This window comes from Nannobrachium achirus (assembly GCF_963921795.1).
Source record: "Nannobrachium achirus genome assembly, chromosome: 20".
Classification (NCBI taxonomy): domain Eukaryota; kingdom Metazoa; phylum Chordata; class Actinopteri; order Myctophiformes; family Myctophidae; genus Nannobrachium; species Nannobrachium achirus.
In genome coordinates, this window is record NC_137827.1 from 59,488,014 (window position 1) to 59,501,264 (window position 13,251).

Below are 13,251 nucleotides of genomic sequence, written 5' to 3' on the forward strand. Positions count from 1 at the left end.
CACCCATGTTTTACAAGAGATTAGTTCTGTTTTTGCCTTTACTGAATTTAAAGGAAAAGTTAGTAATACAGTAGGCTAATAACAGTGTGAACATTGCTACTTTGCCATGTCTAAAATATGTGCTCACAGAACCAAGACAACCCCAAAGGGAAGCACTTATGAATTAAAAATCATGAATGTCTCCATTAGAGGTAATCTGAGTTTGTTTACATCAAGTCTTCCTGTTATGTGCTTGTTATGTGTCAATTAAAATTACCCCAACAAGTAGCACTTACTGAATTTAAATGACAAGTCAGTGCTAAAGTTAAAGTAATACTAATGACAAAATCAGAGTTCATTTCAGTTTCTAGCCACCGTGGCTTAGTTCTTGTTAGATGCACTAGTCAAGTACAACTACCCCAACAAGTAGCACTTACTGCATTTAAAGGACAAGTCAGTACTAAAGTCAGAGTAATAATAGTGACAATGGATACAGGATGTCTATACAGAACCAAGACAACCCCAAAGAGATGCACTTATGAATTTATCATCAAGAATGACTCCATTTGAGGTGATCTGAGTTTGTTTGCTCCCACCAACCTTCCATGAACCTTAAAGAATTCTACTTTCCCAAGAATGTCCTCTTACCCAATGTGCCTATGTCCTGTGTCCTCCTTCAGGTATTAGGTGTGCTTTGACTGCCAATAATTGAACACCTTAAATAGGGTCAGTATGTGGTACTTGCCCACCATCACATTACATTCAAGACATTTGCATTTGATTGGTTTACTAGTGCTTTTACCCCCCACCCATTTTACCACAGATACCTGAGTCCCACCCATGTTTTACAAGAGATTAGTTCTGTTTTTGCCTTTACTGAATTTAAAGGAAAAGTTAGTAATACGGTAGGCTAATAACAGTGTGAACATTGCTACTTTGCCATGTCTAAAAGATGTGCTCACAGAACCAAGACAACCCCAAAGGGAAGCACTTATGAATTAAAAATCATGAATGTCTCCATTAGAGGTAATCTGAGTTTGTTTACATCAAGTCTTCCTGTTATGTGCTTGTTATGTGTCAATTAAAATTACCCCAACAAGTAGCACTTACTGAATTTAAATGACAAGTCAGTGCTAAAGTTAAAGTAATACTAATGACAAAATCAGAGTTCATTTCAGTTTTTAGCCACCGTGGCTTAGTTCTTGTTAGATGCACTAGTCAAGTACAACTACCCCAACAAGTAGCACTTACTGCATTTAAAGGACAAGTCAGTACTAAAGTCAGAGTAATAATAGTGACAATGGATACAGGATGTCTATACAGAACCAAGACAACCCCAAAGAGATGCACTTATGAATTTATTATCAAGAATGACTCCATTTGAGGTGATCTGAGTTTGTTTGCTCCCACCAACCTTCCATGAACCTTAAATAATTCTACTTTCCCAAGAATGTCCTCTTACCCAATGTGCCTATGTCCTGTGTCCTCCTTCAGGTATTAGGTGTGCTTTGACTGCCAAGAATTGAACACCTTAAATAGGGTCAGTATGTGGTACTTGCCCACCATCACATTACATTCAAGACATTTGCATTTGATTGGTTTACTAGTGCTTTTACCCCCCACCCATTTTACCACAGATACCTGAGTCCCGCCCATTTTTTTACAAGAGATTAGTTCTGTTTTTGCCTTTACTGAATTTAAAGGAAAAGTTAGTAATACGGTAGGCTAATAACAGTGTGAACATTGCTACTTTGCCATGTCTAAAATATGTGCTCACAGAACCAAGAAAACCCCAAAGGGAAGCACTTATGAATTAAAAATCATGAATGTCTCCATTAGAGGTAATCTGAGTTTGTTTACATCAAGTCTTCCTGTTATGTGCTTGTTATGTGTCAATTAAAATTACCCCAACAAGTAGCACTTACTGAATTTAAATGACAAGTCAGTGCTAAAGTTAAAGTAATACTAATGACAAAATCAGAGTTCATTTCAGTTTCTAGCCACCGTGGCTTAGTTCTTGTTAGATGCACTAGTCAAGTACAACTACCCCAACAAGTAGCACTTACTGCATTTAAAGGACAAGTCAGTACTAAAGTCAGAGTAATAATAGTGACAATGGATACAGGATGTCTATACAGAACCAAGACAACCCCAAAGAGATGCACTTATGAATTTATCATCAAGAATGACTCCCTTTGAGGTGATCTGAGTTTGTTTGCTCCCACCAACCTTCCATGAACCTTAAAGAATTCTACTTTCCCAAGAATGTCCTCTTACCCAATGTGCCTATGTCCTGTGTCCTCCTTCAGGTATTAGGTGTGCTTTGACTGCCAAGAATTGAACACCTTAAATAGGGTCAGTATGTGGTACTTGCCCACCATCACATTACATTCAAGACATTTGCATTTGATTGGTTTACTAGTGCTTTTACCCCCCACCCATTTTACCACAGATACCTGAGTCCCGCCCATTTTTACAAGAGATTAGTTCTGTTTTTGCCTTTACTGAATTTAAAGGAAAAGTTAGTAATACGGTAGGCTAATAACAGTGTGAACATTGCTACTTTGCCATGTCTAAAAGATGTGCTCACAGAACCAAGACAACCCCAAAGGGAAGCACTTATGAATTAAAAATCATGAATGTCTCCATTAGAGGTAATCTGAGTTTGTTTACATCAAGTCTTCCTGTTATGTGCTTGTTATGTGTCAATTAAAATTACCCCAACAAGTAGCACTTACTGAATTTAAAGGACAAGTCAGTGCTAAAGTTAAAGTAATACTAATGACAAAATCAGAGTTCATTTCAGTTTCTAGCCACCGTGGCTTAGTTCTTGTTAGATGCACTAGTCAAGTACAACTACCCCAACAAGTAGCACTTACTGCATTTAAAGGACAAGTCAGTACTAAAGTCAGAGTAATAATAGTGACAATGGATACAGGATGTCTATACAGAACCAAGACAACCCCAAAGAGATGCACTTATGAATTTATCATCAAGAATGACTCCCTTTGAGGTGATCTGAGTTTGTTTGCTCCCACCAACCTTCCATGAACCTTAAAGAATTCTACTTTCCCAAGAATGTCCTCTTACCCAATGTGCCTATGTCCTGTGTCCTCCTTCAGGTATTAGGTGTGCTTTGACTGCCAAGAATTGAACACCTTAAATAGGGTCAGTATGTGGTACTTGCCCACCATCACATTACATTCAAGACATTTGCATTTGATTGGTTTACTAGTGCTTTTACCCCCCACCCATTTTACCACAGATACCTGAGTCCCGCCCATTTTTTTACAAGAGATTAGTTCTGTTTTTGCCTTTACTGAATTTAAAGGAAAAGTTAGTAATACAGTAGGCTAATAACAGTGTGAACATTGCTACTTTGCCATGTCTAAAATATGTGCTCACAGAACCAAGACAACCCCAAAGGGAAGCACTTATGAATTAAAAATCATGAATGTCTCCATTAGAGGTAATCTGAGTTTGTTTACATCAAGTCTTCCTGTTATGTGCTTGTTATGTGTCAATTAAAATTACCCCAACAAGTAGCACTTACTGAATTTAAATGACAAGTCAGTGCTAAAGTTAAAGTAATACTAATGACAAAATCAGAGTTCATTTCAGTTTCTAGCCACCGTGGCTTAGTTCTTGTTAGATGCACTAGTCAAGTACAACTACCCCAACAAGTAGCACTTACTGCATTTAAAGGACAAGTCAGTACTAAAGTCAGAGTAATAATAGTGACAATGGATACAGGATGTCTATACAGAACCAAGACAACCCCAAAGAGATGCACTTATGAATTTATCATCAAGAATGACTCCCTTTGAGGTGATCTGAGTTTGTTTGCTCCCACCAACCTTCCATGAACCTTAAAGAATTCTACTTTCCCAAGAATGTCCTCTTACCCAATGTGCCTATGTCCTGTGTCCTCCTTCAGGTATTAGGTGTGCTTTGACTGCCAATAATTGAACACCTTAAATAGGGTCAGTATGTGGTACTTGCCCACCATCACATTACATTCAAGACATTTGCATTTGATTGGTTTACTAGTGATTTTACCCCCCACCCATTTTACCACAGATACCTGAGTCCCGCCCATTTTTTACAAGAGATTAGTTCTGTTTTTGCCTTTACTGAATTTAAAGGAAAAGTTAGTAATACGGTAGGCTAATAACAGTGTGAACATTGCTACTTTGCCATGTCTAAAAGATGTGCTCACAGAACCAAGACAACCCCAAAGGGAAGCACTTATGAATTAAAAATCATGAATGTCTCCATTAGAGGTAATCTGAGTTTGTTTACATCAAGTCTTCCTGTTATGTGCTTGTTATGTGTCAATTAAAATTACCCCAACAAGTAGCACTTACTGAATTTAAAGGACAAGTCAGTGCTAAAGTTAAAGTAATACTAATGACAAAATCAGAGTTCATTTCAGTTTCTAGCCACCGTGGCTTAGTTCTTGTTAGATGCACTAGTCAAGTACAACTACCCCAACAAGTAGCACTTACTGCATTTAAAGGACAAGTCAGTACTAAAGTCAGAGTAATAATAGTGACAATGGATACAGGATGTCTATACAGAACCAAGACAACCCCAAAGAGATGCACTTATGAATTTATCATCAAGAATGACTCCATTTGAGGTGATCTGAGTTTGTTTGCTCCCACCAACCTTCCATGAACCTTAAAGAATTCTACTTTCCCAAGAATGTCCTCTTACCCAATGTGCCTATGTCCTGTGTCCTCCTTCAGGTATTAGGTGTGCTTTGACTGCCAAGAATTGAACACCTTAAATAGGGTCAGTATGTGGTACTTGCCCACCATCACATTACATTCAAGACATTTGCATTTGATTGGTTTACCAGTGCTTTTACCCCCCACCCATTTTACCACAGATACCTGAGTCCTGCCCATTTTTTACAAGAGATTAGTTCTGTTTTTGCCTTTACTGAATTTAAAGGAAAAGTTAGTAATACAGTAGGCTAATAACAGTGTGAACATTGCTACTTTGCCATGTCTAAAATATGTGCTCACAGAACCAAGACAACCCCAAAGGGAAGCACTTATGAATTAAAAATCATGAATGTCTCCATTAGAGGTAATCTGAGTTTGTTTACATCAAGTCTTCCTGTTATGTGCTTGTTATGTGTCAATTAAAATTACCCCAACAAGTAGCACTTACTGAATTTAAATGACAAGTCAGTGCTAAAGTTAAAGTAATACTAATGACAAAATCAGAGTTCATTTCAGTTTCTAGCCACCGTGGCTTAGTTCTTGTTAGATGCACTAGTCAAGTACAACTACCCCAACAAGTAGCACTTACTGCATTTAAAGGACAAGTCAGTACTAAAGTCAGAGTAATAATAGTGACAATGGATACAGGATGTCTATACAGAACCAAGACAACCCCAAAGAGATGCACTTATGAATTTATCATCAAGAATGACTCCATTTGAGGTGATCTGAGTTTGTTTGCTCCCACCAACCTTCCATGAACCTTAAAGAATTCTACTTTCCCAAGAATGTCCTCTTACCCAATGTGCCTATGTCCTGTGTCCTCCTTCAGGTATTAGGTGTGCTTTGACTGCCAAGAATTGAACACCTTAAATAGGGTCAGTATGTGGTACTTGCCCACCATCACATTACATTCAAGACATTTGCATTTGATTGGTTTACTAGTGCTTTTACCCCCCACCCATTTTACCACAGATACCTGAGTCCCACCCATGTTTTACAAGAGATTAGTTCTGTTTTTGCCTTTACTGAATTTAAAGGAAAAGTTAGTAATACAGTAGGCTAATAACAGTGTGAACATTGCTACTTTGCCATGTCTAAAATATGTGCTCACAGAACCAAGACAACCCCAAAGGGAAGCACTTATGAATTAAAAATCATGAATGTCTCCATTAGAGGTAATCTGAGTTTGTTTACATCAAGTCTTCCTGTTATGTGCTTGTTATGTGTCAATTAAAATTACCCCAACAAGTAGCACTTACTGAATTTAAATGACAAGTCAGTGCTAAAGTTAAAGTAATACTAATGACAAAATCAGAGTTCATTTCAGTTTCTAGCCACCGTGGCTTAGTTCTTGTTAGATGCACTAGTCAAGTACAACTACCCCAACAAGTAGCACTTACTGCATTTAAAGGACAAGTCAGTACTAAAGTCAGAGTAATAATAGTGACAATGGATACAGGATGTCTATACAGAACCAAGACAACCCCAAAGAGATGCACTTATGAATTTATCATCAAGAATGACTCCATTTGAGGTGATCTGAGTTTGTTTGCTCCCACCAACCTTCCATGAACCTTAAAGAATTCTACTTTCCCAAGAATGTCCTCTTACCCAATGTGCCTATGTCCTGTGTCCTCCTTCAGGTATTAGGTGTGCTTTGACTGCCAATAATTGAACACCTTAAATAGGGTCAGTATGTGGTACTTGCCCACCATCACATTACATTCAAGACATTTGCATTTGATTGGTTTACTAGTGCTTTTACCCCCCACCCATTTTACCACAGATACCTGAGTCCCACCCATGTTTTACAAGAGATTAGTTCTGTTTTTGCCTTTACTGAATTTAAAGGAAAAGTTAGTAATACGGTAGGCTAATAACAGTGTGAACATTGCTACTTTGCCATGTCTAAAAGATGTGCTCACAGAACCAAGACAACCCCAAAGGGAAGCACTTATGAATTAAAAATCATGAATGTCTCCATTAGAGGTAATCTGAGTTTGTTTACATCAAGTCTTCCTGTTATGTGCTTGTTATGTGTCAATTAAAATTACCCCAACAAGTAGCACTTACTGAATTTAAATGACAAGTCAGTGCTAAAGTTAAAGTAATACTAATGACAAAATCAGAGTTCATTTCAGTTTTTAGCCACCGTGGCTTAGTTCTTGTTAGATGCACTAGTCAAGTACAACTACCCCAACAAGTAGCACTTACTGCATTTAAAGGACAAGTCAGTACTAAAGTCAGAGTAATAATAGTGACAATGGATACAGGATGTCTATACAGAACCAAGACAACCCCAAAGAGATGCACTTATGAATTTATTATCAAGAATGACTCCATTTGAGGTGATCTGAGTTTGTTTGCTCCCACCAACCTTCCATGAACCTTAAATAATTCTACTTTCCCAAGAATGTCCTCTTACCCAATGTGCCTATGTCCTGTGTCCTCCTTCAGGTATTAGGTGTGCTTTGACTGCCAAGAATTGAACACCTTAAATAGGGTCAGTATGTGGTACTTGCCCACCATCACATTACATTCAAGACATTTGCATTTGATTGGTTTACTAGTGCTTTTACCCCCCACCCATTTTACCACAGATACCTGAGTCCCGCCCATTTTTTTACAAGAGATTAGTTCTGTTTTTGCCTTTACTGAATTTAAAGGAAAAGTTAGTAATACGGTAGGCTAATAACAGTGTGAACATTGCTACTTTGCCATGTCTAAAATATGTGCTCACAGAACCAAGAAAACCCCAAAGGGAAGCACTTATGAATTAAAAATCATGAATGTCTCCATTAGAGGTAATCTGAGTTTGTTTACATCAAGTCTTCCTGTTATGTGCTTGTTATGTGTCAATTAAAATTACCCCAACAAGTAGCACTTACTGAATTTAAATGACAAGTCAGTGCTAAAGTTAAAGTAATACTAATGACAAAATCAGAGTTCATTTCAGTTTCTAGCCACCGTGGCTTAGTTCTTGTTAGATGCACTAGTCAAGTACAACTACCCCAACAAGTAGCACTTACTGCATTTAAAGGACAAGTCAGTACTAAAGTCAGAGTAATAATAGTGACAATGGATACAGGATGTCTATACAGAACCAAGACAACCCCAAAGAGATGCACTTATGAATTTATCATCAAGAATGACTCCCTTTGAGGTGATCTGAGTTTGTTTGCTCCCACCAACCTTCCATGAACCTTAAAGAATTCTACTTTCCCAAGAATGTCCTCTTACCCAATGTGCCTATGTCCTGTGTCCTCCTTCAGGTATTAGGTGTGCTTTGACTGCCAAGAATTGAACACCTTAAATAGGGTCAGTATGTGGTACTTGCCCACCATCACATTACATTCAAGACATTTGCATTTGATTGGTTTACTAGTGCTTTTACCCCCCACCCATTTTACCACAGATACCTGAGTCCCGCCCATTTTTACAAGAGATTAGTTCTGTTTTTGCCTTTACTGAATTTAAAGGAAAAGTTAGTAATACGGTAGGCTAATAACAGTGTGAACATTGCTACTTTGCCATGTCTAAAAGATGTGCTCACAGAACCAAGACAACCCCAAAGGGAAGCACTTATGAATTAAAAATCATGAATGTCTCCATTAGAGGTAATCTGAGTTTGTTTACATCAAGTCTTCCTGTTATGTGCTTGTTATGTGTCAATTAAAATTACCCCAACAAGTAGCACTTACTGAATTTAAAGGACAAGTCAGTGCTAAAGTTAAAGTAATACTAATGACAAAATCAGAGTTCATTTCAGTTTCTAGCCACCGTGGCTTAGTTCTTGTTAGATGCACTAGTCAAGTACAACTACCCCAACAAGTAGCACTTACTGCATTTAAAGGACAAGTCAGTACTAAAGTCAGAGTAATAATAGTGACAATGGATACAGGATGTCTATACAGAACCAAGACAACCCCAAAGAGATGCACTTATGAATTTATCATCAAGAATGACTCCCTTTGAGGTGATCTGAGTTTGTTTGCTCCCACCAACCTTCCATGAACCTTAAAGAATTCTACTTTCCCAAGAATGTCCTCTTACCCAATGTGCCTATGTCCTGTGTCCTCCTTCAGGTATTAGGTGTGCTTTGACTGCCAAGAATTGAACACCTTAAATAGGGTCAGTATGTGGTACTTGCCCACCATCACATTACATTCAAGACATTTGCATTTGATTGGTTTACTAGTGCTTTTACCCCCCACCCATTTTACCACAGATACCTGAGTCCCGCCCATTTTTACAAGAGATTAGTTCTGTTTTTGCCTTTACTGAATTTAAAGGAAAAGTTAGTAATATGGTAGGCTAATAACAGTGTGAACATTGCTACTTTGCCATGTCTAAAAGATGTGCTCACAGAACCAAGACAACCCCAAAGGGAAGCACCTATGAATTAAAAATCATGAATGTCTCCATTAGAGGTAATCTGAGTTTGTTTACATCAAGTCTTCCTGTTATGTGCTTGTTATGTGTCAATTAAAATTACCCCAACAAGTAGCACTTACTGAATTTAAAGGACAAGTCAGTGCTAAAGTTAAAGTAATACTAATGACAAAATCAGAGTTCATTTCAGTTTCTAGCCACCGTGGCTTAGTTCTTGTTAGATGCACTAGTCAAGTACAACTACCCCAACAAGTAGCACTTACTGCATTTAAAGGACAAGTCAGTACTAAAGTCAGAGTAATAATAGTGACAATGGATACAGGATGTCTATACAGAACCAAGACAACCCCAAAGAGATGCACTTATGAATTTATCATCAAGAATGACTCCATTTGAGGTGATCTGAGTTTGTTTGCTCCCACCAACCTTCCATGAACCTTAAAGAATTCTACTTTCCCAAGAATGTCCTCTTACCCAATGTGCCTATGTCCTGTGTCCTCCTTCAGGTATTAGGTGTGCTTTGACTGCCAAGAATTGAACACCTTAAATAGGGTCAGTATGTGGTACTTGCCCACCATCACATTACATTCAAGACATTTGCATTTGATTGGTTTACTAGTGATTTTACCCCCCACCCATTTTACCACAGATACCTGAGTCCCGCCCATTTTTTACAAGAGATTAGTTCTGTTTTTGCCTTTACTGAATTTAAAGGAAAAGTTAGTAATACGGTAGGCTAATAACAGTGTGAACATTGCTACTTTGCCATGTCTAAAAGATGTGCTCACAGAACCAAGACAACCCCAAAGGGAAGCACTTATGAATTAAAAATCATGAATGTCTCCATTAGAGGTAATCTGAGTTTGTTTACATCAAGTCTTCCTGTTATGTGCTTGTTATGTGTCAATTAAAATTACCCCAACAAGTAGCACTTACTGAATTTAAAGGACAAGTCAGTGCTAAAGTTAAAGTAATACTAATGACAAAATCAGAGTTCATTTCAGTTTCTAGCCACCGTGGCTTAGTTCTTGTTAGATGCACTAGTCAAGTACAACTACCCCAACAAGTAGCACTTACTGCATTTAAAGGACAAGTCAGTACTAAAGTCAGAGTAATAATAGTGACAATGGATACAGGATGTATATACAGAACCAAGACAACCCCAAAGAGATGCACTTATGAATTTATCATCAAGAATGACTCCATTTGAGGTGATCTGAGTTTGTTTGCTCCCACCAACCTTCCATGAACCTTAAAGAATTCTACTTTCCCAAGAATGTCCTCTTACCCAATGTGCCTATGTCCTGTGTCCTCCTTCAGGTATTAGGTGTGCTTTGACTGCCAAGAATTGAACACCTTAAATAGGGTCAGTATGTGATACTTGCCCACCATCACATTACATTCAAGACATTTGCATTTGATTGGTTTACCAGTGCTTTTACCCCCCACCCATTTTACCACAGATACCTGAGTCCTGCCCATTTTTTACAAGAGATTAGTTCTGTTTTTGCCTTTACTGAATTTAAAGGAAAAGTTAGTAATACAGTAGGCTAATAACAGTGTGAACATTGCTACTTTGCCATGTCTAAAATATGTGCTCACAGAACCAAGACAACCCCAAAGGGAAGCACTTATGAATTAAAAATCATGAATGTCTCCATTAGAGGTAATCTGAGTTTGTTTACATCAAGTCTTCCTGTTATGTGCTTGTTATGTGTCAATTAAAATTACCCCAACAAGTAGCACTTACTGAATTTAAATGACAAGTCAGTGCTAAAGTTAAAGTAATACTAATGACAAAATCAGAGTTCATTTCAGTTTCTAGCCACCGTGGCTTAGTTCTTGTTAGATGCACTAGTCAAGTACAACTACCCCAACAAGTAGCACTTACTGCATTTAAAGGACAAGTCAGTACTAAAGTCAGAGTAATAATAGTGACAATGGATACAGGATGTCTATACAGAACCAAGACAACCCCAAAGAGATGCACTTATGAATTTATCATCAAGAATGACTCCATTTGAGGTGATCTGAGTTTGTTTGCTCCCACCAACCTTCCATGAACCTTAAAGAATTCTACTTTCCCAAGAATGTCCTCTTACCCAATGTGCCTATGTCCTGTGTCCTCCTTCAGGTATTAGGTGTGCTTTGACTGCCAAGAATTGAACACCTTAAATAGGGTCAGTATGTGGTACTTGCCCACCATCACATTACATTCAAGACATTTGCATTTGATTGGTTTACTAGTGCTTTTACCCCCCACCCATTTTACCACAGATACCTGAGTCCCACCCATGTTTTACAAGAGATTAGTTCTGTTTTTGCCTTTACTGAATTTAAAGGAAAAGTTAGTAATACAGTAGGCTAATAACAGTGTGAACATTGCTACTTTGCCATGTCTAAAATATGTGCTCACAGAACCAAGACAACCCCAAAGGGAAGCACTTATGAATTAAAAATCATGAATGTCTCCATTAGAGGTAATCTGAGTTTGTTTACATCAAGTCTTCCTGTTATGTGCTTGTTATGTGTCAATTAAAATTACCCCAACAAGTAGCACTTACTGAATTTAAATGACAAGTCAGTGCTAAAGTTAAAGTAATACTAATGACAAAATCAGAGTTCATTTCAGTTTCTAGCCACCGTGGCTTAGTTCTTGTTAGATGCACTAGTCAAGTACAACTACCCCAACAAGTAGCACTTACTGCATTTAAAGGACAAGTCAGTACTAAAGTCAGAGTAATAATAGTGACAATGGATACAGGATGTCTATACAGAACCAAGACAACCCCAAAGAGATGCACTTATGAATTTATCATCAAGAATGACTCCATTTGAGGTGATCTGAGTTTGTTTGCTCCCACCAACCTTCCATGAACCTTAAAGAATTCTACTTTCCCAAGAATGTCCTCTTACCCAATGTGCCTATGTCCTGTGTCCTCCTTCAGGTATTAGGTGTGCTTTGACTGCCAATAATTGAACACCTTAAATAGGGTCAGTATGTGGTACTTGCCCACCATCACATTACATTCAAGACATTTGCATTTGATTGGTTTACTAGTGCTTTTACCCCCCACCCATTTTACCACAGATACCTGAGTCCCACCCATGTTTTACAAGAGATTAGTTCTGTTTTTGCCTTTACTGAATTTAAAGGAAAAGTTAGTAATACGGTAGGCTAATAACAGTGTGAACATTGCTACTTTGCCATGTCTAAAAGATGTGCTCACAGAACCAAGACAACCCCAAAGGGAAGCACTTATGAATTAAAAATCATGAATGTCTCCATTAGAGGTAATCTGAGTTTGTTTACATCAAGTCTTCCTGTTATGTGCTTGTTATGTGTCAATTAAAATTACCCCAACAAGTAGCACTTACTGAATTTAAATGACAAGTCAGTGCTAAAGTTAAAGTAATACTAATGACAAAATCAGAGTTCATTTCAGTTTTTAGCCACCGTGGCTTAGTTCTTGTTAGATGCACTAGTCAAGTACAACTACCCCAACAAGTAGCACTTACTGCATTTAAAGGACAAGTCAGTACTAAAGTCAGAGTAATAATAGTGACAATGGATACAGGATGTCTATACAGAACCAAGACAACCCCAAAGAGATGCACTTATGAATTTATCATCAAGAATGACTCCATTTGAGGTGATCTGAGTTTGTTTGCTCCCACCAACCTTCCATGAACCTTAAAGAATTCTACTTTCCCAAGAATGTCCTCTTACCCAATGTGCCTATGTCCTGTGTCCTCCTTCAGGTATTAGGTGTGCTTTGACTGCCAAGAATTGAACACCTTAAATAGGGTCAGTATGTGGTACTTGCCCACCATCACATTACATTCAAGACATTTGCATTTGATTGGTTTACTAGTGCTTTTACCCCCCACCCATTTTACCACAGATACCTGAGTCCCACCCATGTTTTACAAGAGATTAGTTCTGTTTTTGCCTTTACTGAATTTAAAGGAAAAGTTAGTAATACGGTAGGCTAATAACAGTGTGAACATTGCTACTTTGCCATGTCTAAAAGATGTGCTCACAGAACCAAGACAACCCCAAAGGGAAGCACTTATGAATTAAAAATCATGAATGTCTCCATTAGAGGTAATCTGAGTTTGTTTACATCAAGTCTTCCTGTTA